The sequence below is a fragment of the Mirounga leonina genome, unplaced genomic scaffold (assembly GCF_011800145.1).
Source record: "Mirounga leonina isolate KUSES-001 unplaced genomic scaffold, KU_Mleo_1.0 Mir_168, whole genome shotgun sequence".
Taxonomy (NCBI): domain Eukaryota; kingdom Metazoa; phylum Chordata; class Mammalia; order Carnivora; family Phocidae; genus Mirounga; species Mirounga leonina.
The window spans coordinates 51425948-51446822 of record NW_023270426.1 but is presented as its reverse complement, the minus strand read 5'-3'; the positions used below and the strand labels follow the sequence as shown (position 1 = coordinate 51446822).

The following is a 20875-nucleotide window of genomic DNA, read 5'->3' as shown; positions in this document are numbered from 1 at the left end:
GATAAATATAAAAGGAAGAAAACTGGAAAAGCATCATTTTAATTTAATTGCATCATTTGTTTAAATACTCTACCAATAAAATACATCTTTCTCTGAAATGGCATCTTTTTGCTAAGTCCACTTCTACCACAGTCCCCATTCAAAACTAGTAAATTGCCCCAGGTCAACTCTCACTCTCTCTTTAAAGCAGTTCTATAGTCTCTTTAAAATTGCATGCGTGAGTGAGTGAGTGAGTGTGTGTGTGTGTGTGTGTGTGTGTGATTATGTAAGTACATAAACAAAACCATATCATCCATGCTGGGTAGTATGTTTTCTCTCTCATTTTCTGTTTCGCTTGGCTCCCCATTCCCCCAGCCCCCTCTCCTTCACTATCACCTCACTCCCAACCCATGTTAACAGCCCAGAATGAATCCTTATTTTTTTTCATGTTCATATGTTCATGCACAAGCACATATCATATACATACATACTCATACATGTCCTTGTTTTATAGAAATGGGATGACTTCATATAAACTTTTCTGCATCTTACTTTCTTCATAAGCAGTAACTCTTGGGAATTCCTCCACATAAAGTGATCTATCTACAACTAATTGTTTTTAATGGCTGAAAATATTTCATAGTATGTAAAAGCCATAATTTATTCAACCATTTCTTTATTATTGGATATTCACTTGATGTTAACATCTGTCACGTGTTGCTATAGAACATTTTTATCTAAAAAAATAGTAAAACATTACATTAAATAAGTAATAAACTGCACACATCCCTCCTCAGTCACATTCATCTTTCTACCAACACTATCTCTAATTTCGTGTGTATTACTATATATGTTTTTATACTCTGCAATATACTTCAACGCCTTTAGACAACATGTTGCTTTATTTCATGCTTTATTTTTTTTTAAAGATTTTATTTATTTATTTGACAGAGAGAGACACAGCCAGAGAGGGAGTACAAGCAGGGGGAGTGGGAGAGGGAGAAGCAGGCTTCCCGTCAAGCAGGGAGCCTGATGCGGGGCTCAATCCCAGGATCCTGGGACCATGACCTGAGCCGAAGGCAGACACTTAACGACCGAGCCACCCAGGCGCCCCTATCTCATGCTTTAAATTTTACGTAAGTGGTACTTTATTACACCTATCCTCCTATAACTTGCTTTTACACTCAGTATTGTAAGATTTATACATGAAGACAGATAAACTTCTCTTAATTTTCAAGAACTGCTAAGTATTCCATTACTTCTTATATTTTCTGGTGAATTTTTTAAGATTTGCTTTTCAAATTAAACTCACCTGAATTTATTTTGGGGGATGGTATGAAGTTAGAAATACAGTTAGATATTCCATATGATTAACAATTAAAGATCAAAGCACCAATTAGAGGACATTCCATCTTTTCCTACCACTTCATAATGCTGCCTCCAATGCATATCATGTTTCTATATGTGTGTGACCCTTTACTGGCTTCTCTATTCTGTTCCACTGATCTTTTTGTGTATCTTTGTAACAGGACTACAGTATCTTAATGTCCATGGTTTGGTATCAGTATCTGTAGCCGGGACCCTAGACCTTGCTTTTCAAGACTGTCTTAACTACTCATGGGCCTTTGACTTTCTTTATAAATTTTAGATTCATCTTGTCAAGTTAATAAAAACCTAATATTATTAGGATTTTGACTGGATATACAATGAATTAATTTAGAGAAAAATATCTTAATAAATCAAGATATCCTATTGTTTCTGTCTTTTATGTGTAACAATAACATTCTTTAATTTTTTCCATGTTTTATATTCTTTGGTTGTGCTCAGTCTTAGATATATTATAGATTAATACTACTGTGAAGGGAAACGTATTTACTAGAGGGTTATCATGGTGTACAGAACCTATCGATTTTTACAGGTAGCAACCATACTGAACACCCTAATTTCTTGTGTTGTATTGTCTATGTATGCATTAATATCACCTGGGGAAAAAAAGATATTTTTATCTCTCCCTTACAATTTCTATTCTTTTCTTTTTCCTATCTCATTACACTACTGGCTAAGACCTTCGGGATGTGTTGAACAAAGGTAATGTTAATAGGCATCCTTTGTCTTCTTACTGACAATAATAGGGAGACTTCTAAAGTTTCACTCTTGAGTACGAGTCTTGCTATAGGTTTTGGAATAAATGACTTATTGGCCTAAGGTTTGGTAAGTTTCCCAGTTTGGGGGGGAAAAAAATCTTTAGTCATGAAGGATTATTAAATCTTAACCTAGTGTTCTTTCTACATGTGTGAAAATAATCACATGGCTTATATCTCACTTAATTTCTTAATATATTATTCATATTTTCTGATGCTGAATAATCCTTGCATTCCTGGGATAGAACATACTTGTCATGATGTTCTGTGTTGCTTAAATAAACTTATAAACTCGACTTCGTAGTGTTTTGTTTTGTTTTGTTTCCCCAGAAAATCTGCACCAGCATACCTAGCTCCAAAGGCTTTTTCTGTTCTACTACAAGACTAGGCAAGCATAAGCTGATTCAGGAAGAAATCTAAGAGGGAGGATTTTCTCCCATCTGTAGTGCTGAAGAAGGATTTTTTCACCTTAATCCACCAGAGAGAGAGTATCAGACTATTACAAATCTCTTATCAATTTTTATCTTCCCGTAGACTCCCTTAATACCTGGATTTTTAGAAGCCTGTAGCAAAGTATTATTTAGCAACTCAAAAAGCAGTGAATGACCTTACATGAGCTCCACAGTGATTTTGTACAAATTCCTAGAATGAACCCAAGAGGCAGCTGGTTACTCAATTACTGTTCTAATTAACGTTTTGTTTGATAAGCAGATAAGGATTTAGAAACCCATTAAATTTTATAAAAATGGACTTGTCAGTTATCCTTGAGACTTCCGTGAAAGCATTACGAGAGTGTTAAACTCATCGTTCCGCAATCTGTATATTGAACATCTTCATGCAAACATTTTTTCCACAAACTGGTTGGAGTTATAAAATCTGTGTTTTGCCAAATTTCTTAATTGAAGAAAGTCATGGTAGATTAAATCACTATCTTTGAAACAAATGTCTACTTGAAACACTGTGTACATAATGAGTAATATCCAACCAGAATTTTGTCAAACTAGATTTTAGCAAAATTTCTACATTAGGCACAGAACTGTCAACCTTGATTTCCTCGAACTACAGTCCTGGAATACCTGCATCAGAATCACCAGCAACACACAGTAAAAGCATAGATCCCACACCCTAAATGTGTTAAATCTGAATTCACAGGAAGTTAGGGGAGAAGAGGTATTTTCATCTTCAACAGAGTTTTCAGAATGATTCACGGGCAAACTGCAAACTGAAAACAGCAGTCTACAGGAAAGATATGGCAGTCACTGCAGGACTAGAGTACAAAGAGGAGATGGAAATCTTCTCCAACAGTAGTCTACTTTTCAGCTGCTCTGTTAGAGGTGGACAGTTAAGTGCCTTTCCACCAAAAAAATTTAGGAAGTCAACTATGGTCATGTAACTGATCTGAGTCTAAAACATTATGAAAACACCCTCCCTTTTCCACCCTCTACAGAGGCTGTTTGTGGCCTGGGCCGAAGCCTCCTGAACGGAAAGGAGGCTGAACAGAGGCTATGCTCCTCCCTGGGCCCAGGGTGGTGACTCCCCTTCTGTGCTGGATGGGAGGACTATGGTCAAAATAGGAGTCTCAGTCATTGCAAGGTGTATGTGAAGCTGGACTGTTTTAAATTAAGACTTCTGATTTAAAAAAAATTCTTTTCATATGTAACATGCCTTTCTGTTGCCAAATATATTGTTTTGGAAAAACTAAATGGTGATAAAACTCTCAACAAGTATGGAACCCATACTAAAATAAAAGAATTTCAGACCCAAAAATACCTTTTAATGTCAACTTGAACATAAAACTGCCGACTCTCTGGTGTTGAGTAACAGACCACCTACAAAGATCTTGATCTAACGTTCAATTGTGACCAAACAAATGTCAGCTTGCCAATTTTATGATCTATGCTAACTTTAGAAACTATCATTTTCATAGACAAAAAGAGCCTTGTAAAAGGCTGACAATCTGCTATAGGAAAACTCACAAAGCCTCTTCTGACAGCGTTCTTACTGATGATAAAAATACTGATTGAGTTCCAAGCTTCCTGGCTGAGTGATTAATTCTCTCCTCTGAGGATAGAATCCAATAGAGATCCAGAATGAATAAAACAGGCCATGTAATAGAGTTACAATGTCTCTATATTAGAATTAGTATGAGATTCATTAATTTTATCAACACGTATAGTAAGGAACTTTAGGAAGACAACGAGCATTATGTGAAATTAAAATTATGAAGACAACCATTATCTGACAAATATCAGAATAACTAGCCACAAAAACAGCAAGGAAAAAGGCCAGGGTAAAGATTCTTCATAAGATATAAAAACAGAATAAAATGATATGGACAGACTAATATCAAATATATCTGCCCAAACAACAAATGTAAATGGGGTAAACTTACTTATTAAAAGAGAGCTGATCTCAGATTGGATTACAGAGGGGGAAAAACCTCTGTGCTACAAACAGGAGTAAAATTTACAATAAAGTAATTCAGAAAGGTTAAAAATAAAAGGATAGCTGAAAAAAGAACTTGTCTAGATGGATATACTAGTCAAATGTAAATTAAAAAAAAGCACTGAACAAGATTTTGTATCAGGCAAGACAGAATTCAGGACAAAAAGCATTAAAGAAGACAAAAAGAGGTGCTTTATACTAATAAAAAGGATGAAAGTCTTTTCACTCCACATCCTTAAAACACTTACATTTTTGAACCAATACACTACCTCTTCAAAAAATAAAATTGTTTAATTAGGAAAGAGCAAGAGAAAGAGACAAATGGATTACAGGATTTCTGCAACAGCTGCCAGGAGATGTTCATCCATTTCCCTGGACTTGAACCTGGGAGTCTGGGAGTCCAGAGATCCAGTGGTTGGAGCCATCCTGCCACCTTGTGGAACGTGACAGGAAAGAGGAGAGACAAAGGAGAAGAGCTCCTAAATCCAGCCACGCCTGCTTCTAGCCTACCTTCCAGCTTTTCCCTTACAGGAGCTGGTATGTTCACATTCCACTTTAAAAAATTCAGTAAGAATTCACTACAAAATGAGGGATTTTCAAAATGAAAAAAGGAACCTTTTGCTGCCCAGAGAAGGAAGGAGACACAAGGACACAGCTTCTAAGAAAGCTGGCAACCTCTACCCAAATCCAACTGCCAACAGTGAACTGAGGCAAGGAAGATCTAAAGTTTGATTTTAGCTGGTAAGTCTGCTTTAGATAAGGCAGGGAGAGTATAAGTCAGAGATTTTGGAGACCAGAAGGACCCTCCTCCCAGTCCTCCCCACCAAGCACAGCTGATGAAAGCTTAGCCAAGTTGCCACTGGGGACTAAACACTACAAGCAGATTTAGGGCCCCTGCAGGATTGGAGAGAGTGGAGATAAACACACCAGGCCCCGCCATGGAGGACAGGCCTGTTGGGGAGTGAGGGAGGACTGAGAAGTTCCTCACTCCCTGCGCTAGCTCCTTGAGTTCCCAAGAGACCCAAGGCCCAGGAATAATCAAGGCCAGTATGGAGGACGGCTGGGCCTTCAAAAGAAGAAAAGCGTGAAGAGGTTTTACTTTAATGTAAGAAGTCTGTACTGGGGAAATTCATGTCTTTTAAAACTTTCTCTAGCTTTTTCTAAACTTTTGGTTTTACTTCTTCTTCTTTTATAGTGATTGTTACTTTTTTTTTCTTTAAGATAAAGCTGCATCAAAAAGTCTCCAATTTGTCTTGGCAAACCTGACAGAAGAGTACTTCTCTCTGGGGCGCCTGGGTGGCTCAGTTGGTTAAGCGACTGCCTTCGGCTCAGGTCGTGGTCCTGGAGTCCCGGGATCGAGTCCCACATCAGGCTCCCTGCTCAGCACGGAGTGTGCTTCTCCCTCTGACCCTCCCTCCTCTCATGTGCTCTCTCTCTTTCAAATAAATAAATAAAATCTTTAAAAAAAAAAAAAAAGAGTACTTCTCTCTGAATTGAGGTGAGGAAAAGGAAGAGGATTAGTGTACTCGAACTTGGGAAACCAAAGGGAAAGGGAAAACGTGAAGGGGGAGGGAACAGAGGCAGAAAAAGCCTAAAGGCCTCGAGAAGTCATTCATTTCTGCCCAGAGTCATGACCTCCCAGCTCTTCTCTGACCTTGGAAATCGTCTCTAAAGATGAATTCTCTTGAACATTTTAAAACCTCCATCCTTTCTTAAACTTTCACCTCATCACAATCATGGATCTTTTTACCACCCATCTCCACATACCATACCCCAGCCATTTGTGCACATTCCTATACAGAAGTGGGCCAAGACTCACCTCTTCTACGATGCTTTCCCAGAAGAAGAACCACATGCTAGGAAGGGCCTGTGCTTTCTACCAGACACATGGGACTGCGGTTTGTGAAGTAATAGCTTTAGAAATAAAGCTACTTTGTTTGTTAGAAACTTTACTGCCAGAGATAGAAATACAAACTGTAATATGCATTATAAAGGAATGAAAATTTCATGAAATAGTAACCAAAATATGTCAACTATGCTATAAAACAGGACTCCTTTTTAAGTCCAGAAACAGGGGTGAAGGAAGGGAATGGTTGCTTCCTCACGTAACATAGTGGTTGAAAGCATGTGCTTCAGAGCCAGGAAGTCTGGACCAAATCCCAGCTCTACTACTTACCAGTGGTAGAACCCCAGACTTAACATCTCTCTGCCTCAGCTTCCTAATCTATAAAATCTGTATTAAAAGAACAGCAGCTCCCTCACAGGGTGTTTGTGAAGATTAAGTCAGTAAATACAAAGCCCTTAGTGTCTAAAACATATTGTTAGCTACTGCTACCATTATTACTACTATTACCGCTACTTAAGAACGAGAGAAAGGAGTAGTCATGTACTCAAAGGAAAAGGGATAAAAGGGAGAGAGCTTTAGAACAGATGTAATTGGGCAGGACAGGCACAAAGTAAAAAACATGTCAGCAGTAAGGGATATGCTCCGTAGCTACCAAGAGCACCTTTTTCGGGCGCCTGGGTGGCTCAGTTGGTTAAGCGACTGCCTTCGGCTCAGGTCATGATCCTGGAGTCCTGGGATCGAGTCCCACATCGGGCTCCCTGCTCAGCAGGGGGTCTGCTTCCCCCTCTGCCCTCTGCCCTCTTCCCTCTCGTGCTCTCTGTCTCTCATTCTCTCTCTCAAATAAATAAATAAAATCTTTAAAAAAAAAAAGCACCTTTTTCATTCCAAGGGAACAGAGGTGAAGGAGGAAAAGCTCATGTGTGATTTCAGAAACCACTGCACGCCTCCCATACCATCTCACCCATTTCTGATGCTTGAGAGGTTTTTAAATAGACACAAAGCATTTCATTTCACAAGAAGAAAAAAGTTATTCAATGGTCATTTAAATGGCAGTCTTCAAAAACAAGAAAACAAAAAGGTGTAGAAAGTCTTACCTATACTCAGGTTATTTTTAAAAGTTAAACAGAAGAAGAATTAACAACAGAAGTTACTAAGCCCTAAAATTGATTACTTAAGACTGTACCAATTGTGCAATATTTATTGATGTGCTTTCCTGGATGTTCCACGAGCGCTTTAGCTTAATTTTTCTCACACACCACACAAACACATGTACATACACACAGTCATCTATTTTATATTCATCTCTAATTGGGTGTATTAGGGAGAAGGTGGCACAGTGGTTTTCTAGAGCTCCCATCCCACCTACTCTATGTTTCTAAAATGTAAGTAACTTTTGAGACCAAAAAACAAAACACCACACTTTTTAAAATGACATCCTAGAAAGTCAGTGTCTAAATCATCTACCCGAAGAACATAAAACTCTAGGTCACTTTTCAAAGTTAAATTCGAAATAAAGCCTTTGGCAGCAGCATAATTCAATGTGGACAGAACAGTCTCTTCAACTACTGACATGAAAACGACTGGGAACTACATGGAGAAAAAGGAACTCCAATCCCTATGCTCATGCTATGCCCAAAAATTAAATCAATATACTTAACAGAGCCAAAAGTAAAAGTTAAAACTATAAAACTTCTAGCAGAAAACATAAGAGAAAAATCTTCATGACCTTGAAATAGGCAAAGATTTCTTAGGTCACAAAAAGCACTAACCATAAAAAGAAGAAATTGACAAATGTTGACTTTCATCAGAAAAAAAAAAGCCTTCTGGGACACCTGCACCACAATGTTTATAGTAGTAATGTCCATAATATTAGCCAAACTATGGAAAGAGCCCAGATGTCCATCCACAGATGAATGGATAAAGAAGAGGTGGTATATATATTCTATGGAATAGTACTCTGCCATCAAAAAAAATATGGAATCTTGCCATTTGCAACAACATGGATGGAACTAGAGGGTATTATGCTAAGTGAAATAAGTCAAACAGGGAAGACAATTATATGCTCTCACTCATGTGGAATTTAAGAAACAAAACAGAGGATCATAGGGAAAGAGAGGAAAAAATAAAACAAGACAAAATCAGGGAGGGAGACAAACCGTAAGAAGCTCTTAAGCATAGGAAACAAACTGAGGGTTGCTGGAGTGGAGGGGGTTTGGGGGATGGAGTAACTGGGTGATGGACACTGGGGAGGGTATGTGTTGTAATGAGCACTGGCTATTATATAAGACTGATGAATCACTGACCTCTACCTCTGAAACCAATAATACATTATATGTTAATTAATTGAATTTAAATAAAAAGAAAATTCTAAAAAACCTTCTGTTTTTCTAAGGTCATCAAGAAAATTAAAAGGCAGACCACAGACTGGGAGAAAATATTCATAATACATATACCTAACAAAGGATTTTTATTCAGAATGCAGAAAGAATTCTAATTCTTATAGCTCAATCAGAAAAGCAACCCAATTTCTTTAAATGGGCAAAAGAAAAAGATATATGAATAGCCAGGAAGTACATGAAAACATTGGTCATCCAAAAAAAAAAAAATTTAAACCAAAGTGAATAATCACTTCCCACTAACTATCATGGCTGAAATTTAAAAGACTGGTAATACCAGGAGTTGACAAAGACAGAACAACTACAACTCTCATTCCCTGTTAGTGAGAGTGTATAACTGGGAAACTACTTTGAAAAATAGTTTGGCTGTCTCTTATACAGTCAAGTACATATTTACCCATACAGCCCAGCAATTCCACTCCCCTAGGTATTTACCCAAAATAAAAACATATGTCCATAAAAAAAAATAGTACACAAATGTTCTTAGCAGCTTTACTGAAAATAGGCAAAACCCCAAACGTTCAGCGAGTGAATGGATGAACACATTTTGGTATACTCATACAAAGCAATAATACTGAACAATTAAAAAAAAAACCTACTGATACACAGCAACATAGGTGAATTTCATAGGCATTATGCTAAAAGAAGCTGAACATAAAAGTACATGATTCCATTGATGTTAAATTCTAAAACAGTCTAATCAGATCAGTATTCACTTAAGACTGAAAGGAGGAGATGGGAAGCAAATGACTGCAAAGAGATACAGGGAACTTTCTGGGAAGATGGAAATGCTCTGCATCTTTTTTTTTTTTTTTTAAAGATTTTATTTATTTATTTGTGTGAGAGAGAATGAGAAAGAGCACATGAGAGGGGGGAGGGTCAGAGGGAGAAGCAGACCCCCCGCCGAGCAATGAGCCTGATGCGGGACTCGATTCCGGGACTCTGGGATCATGACCTGAGCCGAAGGCAGTCGCTTAACCAACTGAGCCACCCAGGCGCCCAGAAATGCTCTGCATCTTAATTGGGGGGTGTTTATATAGATATATATGTTTGTCAAAATTGATTTGACTCATACCCTTAAAATGTATAAATTATATTGCATGTAAATTATAGTTGGTTAAAGTTGATTAAAAATAAAGCTTTTATAATTTACAACTGAATATATAATTTATAAATGAAATTTTTCTATTAAAAAAACGGAACAATTACACTAATAAATTCCTGAGCAAATGTGTTTTTTTTAAAGACTTATTTATTTATTTGAGAGAGAGAGAGAGAAATAGAGCGCATGAGCCTGGGGAGGGGCAGAGGGAGAGACTCTCAAGCAGATTCTGTGCTGAGCGCAGAGCCTGAGGTGAGGCTTCATCTCATGACCCTGAGATCATGACCTGTGCTGAAATCAAGAGTTGGACCAACTGAGCCACCTAGGTACCCCTCAAATACTTATTTCAAATACACTTCTGGAATAAGATTCCAGTACTTACTTAGCAAAAAACAATGGTGTGGAGAAGTACCTCATTTTGAAAGAAAAATATTTAACTTCAAAAAGTACATCCAAATTTACACGCTTTGAGATGATCATAGTTTAAATATTATCCACTATTTTATATACAATCATCCTAACACGAGGCAGATTTTTAAAAAATAATTTATACTTGCTGTGCTTAAAAAAATATTTCTTCGATCACCAATATCACAAAATCATTACATGACATTATACTTGCCTTTGAGAAAAAGCAAAAAACAAAAACAAAACAACAACAAAAAAACCCCTACTTTCCTCAGAACTCTATAGTCTTACATAATCCTGAAGATGACTATCAGCATTAAAACATTCTCAGATCAGTGGAAATTCATCTCATTTTTTCAAGCATGATTAAAAGCATTTTCTCAGCAACAGACACAAAATCAAGACTATTTCACTCAGATCATATGCCTTTTGAGTTCACCAACAAGCTCGAGCCTGTCTCAGGCAACCTGAAATAACTAATCTTCCTAAACTAATGTTTTTCTCTATAAATACTAACTGATATTATGCCCAGAAAGAACTGCTTCAAAAAAAAAATCAAATTAACTATCTGGAATTCATAATACAATAAATAAAAAATTATACACAAATAACACACAAGTTAACTGGCGTTTCTTTTTCATTCAAGTCAACAAATCTTCACTGTGTAAATATTACAGGAACTAACAGAGAAAAAGAAAAAAGAAGTTCCCTGCCCTGTGTTATGGGTTGAATTGTATCCACTTAAAATCCAAATATGGAAGTCCTAACCGCCAGCACCTGAGAATGTGACCTTATTTGGAAATAAGGTCCCTACAGAGATAATCAAGTTAAAGTGAGGTCCACTGGGTGGGCCTTAGTTCAGTAGAACTAGTGTCCTTATAAAAAAGGGAAATCTGAACATAGAGACACACAGAGAAGGAAAGAATACAGAGACAGAGGAAGAAATTAACTGTCTATAAGCCAAGGAAAGAAGCCTGGAAGATCCTTCCCTCACAGCCCGTGGAAGGAACCAACACTGTTGACACCTTCATTTAGGACTTATGACCTCCAGAACTGTGAAACAATACATTTCTGTTTTTTAAGCCACCCAGTCTGTGATACTTTGTTATGGCAGCCCTAGCAAACTAATTTACTCTAGTAAAAGGCTCAACACCTATTTAGAGAGGCTTATAAACAAATCACAGGAATACCAACTAGATTGAAAGACATGCTGTGGTGGTATCTGCCAATTTCAATAGTGTAAATATTCCCACCATGGCTGATTTTAAGCTACCAGTGTTTTAACAACCTGACAGAAAACTCCCAGAAATACAACAATCCATCCTCAAAACTACTACCAGCCAGCTTTAGCACAGACCAAAAATGCAGACATCAAGGGCACCTGGGTAGTTCAGTCGGTTAAGCATCTACCTTCAGCTCAGGTCATGATCCCAGGGTCCTGGAATTGAGCCCCATATCGGGCTCCCTGCTCAGCGGGGAGTCTGCTTCTCCCTCTCCTTCTGCCCCTCCTCCTGCTTATGTTCTCTCTCCCTCTCTCTATCAAATAAATAAATAAAATCTTTTTTAAAAAATGCAGGCATCAGTATTTAATATCCTTAGGCAATTCCAATTACAGCCAAGGTTAGACCTACAACTAAAAATTGTAGGGCAGCTTCATAAAAGTAGTAAGGCTGTCAGGATGCAGAAAATTTTAAGACAAATGTGGGAAAAACTCACTGCACAACCTAAGAATAGCTTAAGAATAGTAGAAAAATAAACGATGAATGAAAAATAAAGCTAGGGGCGCCGGGGTGGCTCGGTTGTTAAGCATCTGCCTTCGGCCCAGGTCATGATCCCAGAGTCCTGGGATCCAGCCCCGTATCAAGCTCCCTGCTCAGCGGGAAGTCTGCTTCTCCCTCTCCCACTCCCCCTGCTGTGTTCCCTCTCTCGCTGTCTCTCTGTATCAAATAAATAAATAAAATCTTTTAAAAAAAAAAGAAAAATAAGGCTAATGTTTACTGAATACTGTTTTAAGGACTGTTTTAAACCCATTACATGTATTAACTAACTTAATCCTCCCTACAACTTTATGAGATACTTGTATTATTATTCACCTGTTTTTGAATAATGAAATTGAGCCACAAAAATGTTAAGATCCACAGCTAAAAAGTGAGGAGGAAGCTAGGATTCAAATGCAGGGTGTCTGGTGCCAGACCACTGCTCTGTGCCATCTGTCACTGTACATGACATGTGGAGAACATGCCAATAGTCTGGTGTAGCTAAGTTCCAGAGACAGGGACAAGAGACCATGTGAGAGATAGTATGCCATTCTTCTGGCCTCAGGTATAGGTTACCTTATACAAGTCATGGGTTTGCAAATCAAACTTGTAAAATGGATCAGTTTAACCTTGGTGCATGACTTGTTATTTAAATGCATCAAATCAAATTAGAATTTGAAAATACCTAAAAGTCTGCAAGTGAAAATCTCTATAAAACAAAATCACCATCTCCTTATCAGTCTTGTGTCTAATTCCTGATTTTTACATATAAGGATTGCTTAGCAGGCAAAAAGCAACTGTAATCACTCAGGAGTAATCAGCATGACCTAGAGCTTCTGAGGATAAAAGCAAGAAAATCATACAGATTCCCTAAGCCATAAAGAGAATTTCAGGAGCGCTTGGATGGCTCAGTTGGTTAAGCGTCTGCCTTTGGCTCGGGTCATGATCCCAGGAGTCCTGGGATCAAGCCCTGTGTCACGCTCCCTGCTCAGCGGGGAGTCTGCTTCTCCCTCTCCCTCTGTCCTTCCCCCGATTCACGCTCTCTCCCTAGCTCTGTCTCTCTCAAATAAATAAAAATCTTTAAAAAAAAAAGAGAATTCCAGAAGATGAGGCTGCACTCACTAAGCACCCAGAGCACAGACAAGCAAAAAAAGCATAAATTTTCCGCTTTTGAAGTTAGAATAAAGACACCCACAAACACTTCACATCACCACAGCCCCAGGGAACTAATGAATTCCTCTGTTGTTGTCTACATTTAGCCAGCATTTAACTCCGGAATCATACTTTTTAAAAAATCACTCTGTATCTACATGTTTGTAGAGCACTGCAAAAGATCAGCACTTTGACAAAGGTAGTATTTTAAAGATTTTATTTATTTATTTGACAGAGAAAGACACAGCGAGAGAGGGAACACAAGCAGGGGGAGTGGGAGAGGGAGAAGCAGGCTTGCCGCTGAGCAGAAAGCCCGATGTGGGGCTCGATCCCAGGACCCTGGGATCGTGACCTGAGCCGAAGGCAGACGCTTAACCACTGAGCCACCCAGGCGCCTCAAAAGGTAGTATTTTAGTATATAGGATAATGACAGGAGTAAATAAAACACATATTCCTGAAGTAAAATCTTTGCATTGTTAGTACAGAAGGAAAGATAAAGTGGAAGGAAATATGCAAGCAGGAAGCAAGATAAAAGCTTCTCTCCTTCTAAGAGCATATGTTTCAATGTGCACAGGGCCAAGGAACTAACCTAAGGAAGCCCTTTCCTCACAGAACGTAAGAAGAGGCTAAGCTCTGTCTCTCAGTAGCAGTAAGTAGGTGGGAAGGAGGCAGAATATGACAACCTGCAGGCCAACCTGTTCCCACTGTTCTCTGGAAGATAGAAGAAATAGGATTTTATTATGTATGGGTAGGCAATCTCTTGTCTTACTCAATTTAATCACCCACAGATAAACTTTGTGACATCCGGGGGCTGATAGTTAAGAGTTACATAAAAAACTGTAAAGTATACTTACCTATAAGGTAATTCATACATAAATGATACCCTGACATAGCAACTAGAAACTGCTCAGACTTAAAAAGGGCAGTTACCACTTTATCAAGTACTTACAAACTCTCAATATTTCAGTCAAAACCATAACTAGTATTTATATTCCTATTTGTAAGAAAAGTTATGTCTACTTAAACAGTATTAAATACCTGTCATTTTCCAGTTATTCTGAAAAATGAGGAAGAAGAAACTCAGCATCCCAGAAAGAGATACAGTAGTCTGACTTAATTCCTATAAATAGCTACCCATAAACAAAAGGTTAAGAAAAACATTTTTATATCATTATCCAGAACCCACAGTTCTGGATAAAGTAGTGTATTACTCTCCTTTGCTACTGAACAAACTACTACAAACTTAGTGGCTTAAAACAACAGACATTTACTATCTCACAGTTAGGTGAGAATTCGGACACTGGTCTCAATGGGCAGGGCTATATTCCTTTCTGGACATTCCAGGTGAGAACTGGGTTCCTTGGGGCGCCTGGGTGGCTCAGTCGGCTAAGCGTCTGCCTTCGGCTCAGGTCATGATCCAGGGGTCCTGGGATCGAGCCCCGCATCGGGCTCCCTGCTCGGCAGGAAGCCTGCTTCTCCCTCTCCCTCTGCTGTTCCCCCTGCTTATGTGCTCTTTCTGCCAAATAAATAAATAAAATCTTAAAAAAAAAAAAAAAAAAAAAAAACAGAGAGAATTGGGTTCCTTGTCTTTTCCAGTTTCTAGAGGCAGCCTGTGTTCCTTGGCTCATGGCACCTTCCTCTGTCTCAAAGCCAGGGTTATGTGTCAAATACATCACACATCACTCTGATCCCCTCTACTTCCCTCTTCTACATTTAAAGGACTCCTGTGATTAACTGGGCCCACCTGGATAATTCAGGGCAATCTCCCCAACTTAAAGTTATTTGAGTAGCAACCTTAATTCCTCCACGTAACTGGACATATTCAGTTTCCAGGAACTGGGACACGGATATCTTTGGAGGGCCATCATTTTGCCTTCCACAGACAGACAGATAGATACATACATATATACATATATACATATATGTTACTTGACCACTAATGCCTGTTTCCAAATTTATAAAAATTTAGAGTTTATATATATAATTACTATATAATGATAGTAACTTCTTCAAAGGGCTATTGTGAAGGTTACAAGTTAATAAGAGTAGTGATCAGAGAATATACGTGATATATAGTAAGACCTTCATTCACTATTTTTTTTTTCAAATTCTTATTTCATCTTTGTTTACACTTTTCTCTCACTGCGGAATACTGTTCTCCCAGCACTGTCTAGTTAAATGCTACCTATCGTTCTAGGCCCTCTCTTAAATAAAGTTTCCCTATGCTCTATACAACTGCATTGTCTGATAGAGTAGCTACAACATGTGGCTGGCTACTGAGCCCCTGAAATGTGGCTAGTCACAACTGGGATGTGCTGCTCAGTGTAAAACACATGCTAGATTTTGAAAACTTAGTGTGTAAACAGGAATGTAAGGAATTAGTGCATAAAAAAGAATGCAAAGAAATTACACGTTAAAATGATGTTTTGGATATGCTGAATTACATAAATGTACTATCAAAATTAAATTCACTTATCTCTTTTTATTTTTTAATGTGGCTACCAGAAAATTTAAAATCACATTGCATATTCAATGGTATTGTAATAACAGTATTACATGGTAACAGATGGTAGCTACACTTGTGGGGAGCACAGCATAATGTCAAACTTGTGGAATCATTGTCGTACACCTGAAACTAATGTAATGTTGTGTTTTCAACTATTATTTCCATGAAAAAATAAGTAACAAGTGACTCACATTTGTGGATCACATCATGTATCTGCTAAGCAGTGCTGCTCCATTCTCTCCTCTCATGTACTCGTAGTATTCAGTTTGCTTTCCTATCACATACTGTATCAATCTGCTCTGTACTAGAGCCATCTGTGTATGTGTTGGCTCCCCAAAAAGACTGGGAGCCCTTACTGGGCAAAGGGAATGGATCTTCTAATCTCAATGAGATTCATGGTAATTATACAATAAATGTTTGTGAAGCTGAATGAAAAGGAAAACCTTCAGTTAATGTGTTATTTGCATACAATTACTTTATTGTTAACAGGAACGACCAGAAATAAATATGTCACTGTTTGAAGCAACTTTTTCTTGGGTTAAAGACAGGATTAAGATGTATAGCAAATGGAAAAAGTTTCATTAAACAATACTTAGCTTATTACATACAATGCGTTCATCTATCTTCTACTCTATACCACCCTAATTCATTCTTTAAAGTGGTAAGTGCAACCCATAAAATTGTTTTCAGAAATCATTAATGACTTGCGACCACAGTTCAAAAAGCACTGCCATGATGGGTCAAGTGCAGGTCTTCCTGGCTAGACACTCCCCTGATCTCAATGGCCCCACCAGGTAAAGACTAACCCTGTGGATGGTCATGGTCCAACATGGCCTTCAGGGAAGGAATGCAGATCCACTCATGCATTCCCCTCTCTACCAGCCTTCCTATTAGGGTTGGGGGCAACCTAGCATAACTACATGCTATGCTCTGGGTTCACGTCCACTCCCATGAGATGCAGAGCCCAGTTCAGCCTGACCAAGAAGAGCTGGTCAGAGCTAAAGGTTCAAAAAGAAAGAATTCAAGATAACACTGAGGGTAAGAGTCCCAAGAACTTGCTAGAGTTTTCTAAATTGTTGGGGTGTACAGGAGATCCCAAGGAAACCTGGAGAAACATCATCAACCTCATTATTATGTATATTAAGTCAAATTACATATTAAATCAAATACCTAAAAGCAGACAGAAGGAGAAGTAAGAGAAGGAAAGAAAAATGGTAGAGGGAAAAAACATAGCAGGACTTCACAGACCTTTATTGCTCTAGAGATCAAAACTTGGGCTAGTGGTTAAAAAGAACCCACAAAAAAAGAGAAAAAAAAGAAAGTCCTGGCCTGAAAACAAGAGATAAGAAAATAATCTCAGGGTAATCAAGAAAAGTAATGGAAATTAGTAAGAAATCTCTCTTTAGTGGGAGGTTTGACAGGAAGGAGTCATTGAAAAGATTAATGGATAAGTCTAAGTCCACAAAGGCTTAGACATAAGCAAGCTCAGAGAGGCTGTGAACCAAGCTAGCCTCAAGTGTTTTTTTATTTAAAACAGATAGTGAAAGGAAACTTTGCTACAAGGGAAGAAAGTAAAAGGAATCTCTTTCTGAACTATGAAGAGGGAAAGGGAAGAAAGAAATAATTGAAGAGAGCCTATGGGCAGATGGCTACCTGTATTAAGGGTTCAATTATGGAGATATTTGTGTTTTAGATTGCCGTTAGGTTATATCTTAATGATAGCAGAAGCATCAACTAGGACTGGGGATCTAGTGGGCTTTGCCACTTACTACCTCAGTGATCTTGTAACTTGAGAATAAAATGCTTTAATCAGGATACTTTATGCAAGAAATCTTCAACCTCAAATGAATAAGTGTACTTACAAAAATCATATAGAGGTAGTAAAACAATTACGCGTATCTCACACAATGCTTTTGAACTTTCTGTTGAAGCAGTCTGGACCCAGCTGGGGGGTTTTCTGTATTAATCTGTTAAGTCATTCCTCCAGACTCTTCAAATGTGGTTTCTTCCTATTCAACTACTATCAGTAAGCTTACTACATGTACCCTCCATTTATACTTTCCAAGTAAAGACATTCCTGTGGAGTTAGACTCAATGAAAATGCACAAAGGCTTAGAATTTAGATAAACCCTATAGCAAACACTTTTGTACGGTAACATTGACCTATTAATTTACCATGTTTTAAAATCTGGATTTTCACATATAAGAACACACCCATTTCTTTTTTTTTTTTTTTTAAAGATTCTATTTATTTATTTGAGAGAGAGAATGAGATAGAGAGAGCATGAGAGGGGGGAGGGTCAGAGGGAGAAGCAGACTCCCTGCCGAGCAGGGAGCCCGATGCGGGACTCGATCCAGGGACTCCAGGATCATGACCTGAGCCGAAGGCAGTCGCTTAACCAACTAAGCCACCCAGGCGCCCCACACCCATTTCATATATATTAAGCACACCCATTAAAAGTGCTGACTACGCATATAAAAACTATCAATTGGCAATGTAATGTACAGCATGGTGACTATAATTAATGATACTGTATTATACATTGAAAGTTATTAAGAGAGTAGATCTTAAAAGTCCTTATCATAAAAAAAGATGGCATAACTATGCATGGTGATGGACTAGCCTTACTGTGGCTTACTTTGTGGTGATCATCATCAATATCAATCTTTAAAATATTACTGTGGTGATCATCATCAATATCAATCTTTAAAATATTACATAATTCCTTATCCAGGATAACTTAGTCATGTAGATCCCATTAGTATTTACTGTACAGGAATGTCCACGGAAATGTCAAGAAGCTTAAATAAACTACTTGAAAGTGACATTTTTTTTTAATTTTAAAAACTAAAAACAATAGAAAAAAATGATAGGGAATTAATATAGTCTTTCCAAAAGAAGTAAATGACTTGGCTCCATCCATACCACTTAAATATACATTTATCATCACATATATGTATGAGTTCCCAGCTACTACAACAACCCTCCGTATTTATAAAACCCCTAAATCATTTTTTCTAAGAAAAACACATAGGAAATACCCATTTTCCCCCTTATCTCAAAAGTCACTTCTTTAATCATTCATTGGTCATTTATTAAGTACCTACTATATGCAAGCCACTATGATAGGTACTGGGGACACAAAAGATCATTATGATACAGTTTCTGCCACCAGCCATTTGTTCTCAGCCTTCTTCACAGGAAATTCTTTATCTAACCCGTCCATGATATTACTTTCTCTCTTGGTTTTCACTTTACACAACCTTTCTCTCCAAACCCCACATCTGTCCTGTCTCAGGCTGCCATGTCCACCCTGGCAGACCACACTCGTTTCTGTTCCCTAAGAAAACCACACTGTGGTTTACACCTCCATCTGCCTGGCTGTCATCTTTCAAGTCTCAGTTGTGGCCTATTCTTCTGGGAAGCCTCCCCTAACTCCTTCTGCAAAGCTTGATGTCCTCATGCTACCAGTCACTCTATCGGACCTTAATAATCAGTGTTTTCATTATAATTATTTATTTCCGTGACTACCACCCTTCTAGACTTTAAGAATTGGGAAGGTAAGGATCTTGTTCATTTTCAGATCCTCACTATCTAATAATGAACTTGGCACACAGCAAGCACCCAATAAATGTTAAGAATGAATGAATGTATAATAATGCATACTCAGGGTATGTATCAATAAACTGAAAATCTACTGGAAATATCTATCAATACAGATAGTGATGAGCTAAAATAATACAGATAAAAGAATTATCCATTAGAATTTACTGCTAGCTAAATTAGTAACAAGAACTTGAAGGCAGAATAAAATATCTTAATTAAAAAGGTAAGCTACTAGAGCTGCTGGGTGGCTCAGTCCATCCGACTCTTGATTTTGGCTCAGGTCATGATCTCCAGGTCCTGGGACTGGGCCCTGTGCTGGGCTCCACACTCATCAGGGAGTCTGCTTCTCTCCCTCTCCCTCTGCCCCTCACCCTACTCACACCCGCACCTGCATTCTCCAACAAATAAATAAAGCTTTAAAAAAATAAAAACAGGGTTGCCTGGGTGGCTCAGTCGTTAAGCGTCTGCCTTCAGCTCGGGTCATGATCCCAGGGTCCTGGGATCGAGCCCCATATCGGGCTCCCTGCTCAGCGGGAAGCCTGAATCTCCCTCTCCCACTCCCCCTGCTTGTGTTCCCTCTCTCGCTATCTCTCTCTCTGTCAAATAAATAAATAAAATCTTTAAAAATAAATAAATAAATAAAAATAACAGTATGCTATCATGAAAAATGGAGAGTAATCCATCTTCAGGGAGTTTAAGTGACCTTTCTAGGCCTTAAATTCATCATCTGTATTTCCCTAAAATTCTGGTTTGAATCTTCTTTTCCTTCAAGCAATGGTCCCATTTATATTAGATTTAGCTCAAAGATATAATCTAAATGACAGGGAACAGGTAACCGTGACAAATACCGGCTTTACAACGTACTCCAGCACATTGCACTTAAGTCATATCCCCTCCACCTTCAAACATATTACACCTATAAGCATCACCACTACAACCCAAGAGCTTCTGTTAAATCAACCCGCATTTTTAATTCAAATATCAAATTAAGAATCTGTCTACACCATAAAAAGTTCTAAAATCGCAGGTTTGATTCGCTAATTACATGTTTTTAATACACCTCTTTCCACTATTTAGTTTATTATCTTTAAATAAAGTTTTGAAATTTTCTTCATTAAGGTCTTCTTGTTTTTCTTTTGGTAAATACAGTCCTAAATAATACTGCTTTTGTTGCTATTCCAAATGGTACCTTTTTTTAAACATTTTACTATTTGTTGCTGCCGTATTAAGATACTATTCATTTGCATATATTGATTATATTTAACAATCTTGATGAATCCTCATTACTTCTAATAATCTGTCACTTCTGCATTTGCTATGTAGGCAATATGTGGTCTGCGAGTCAAGTCAGCTTTAGAATTTTCAATCCACAGTCTTTAAATGCTAACTACCTTTCATTTGTGCTATTTAAAAATATACTTCCAGGCAATATCTGATCAGTTTTAGGTAGTAAGAATGTGCATGTAAGATAATCTAAGATAACATTTAATTAATACATTACATTAGGAGTTTAATTCCCTTCCTGGAGAATTATAA

At 37.9% G+C, this 20875-nt stretch overlaps 1 protein-coding gene across 3 annotated transcripts in view; it reads right to left on the bottom strand.

Moving 5' to 3' along the window:
* Nucleotides 1–20875, bottom strand: part of MSH3 (mutS homolog 3) — a 185146-nt gene that overhangs the window by 136486 nt on the left and 27785 nt on the right. The gene's annotated exons all lie outside the window — the stretch shown is intronic.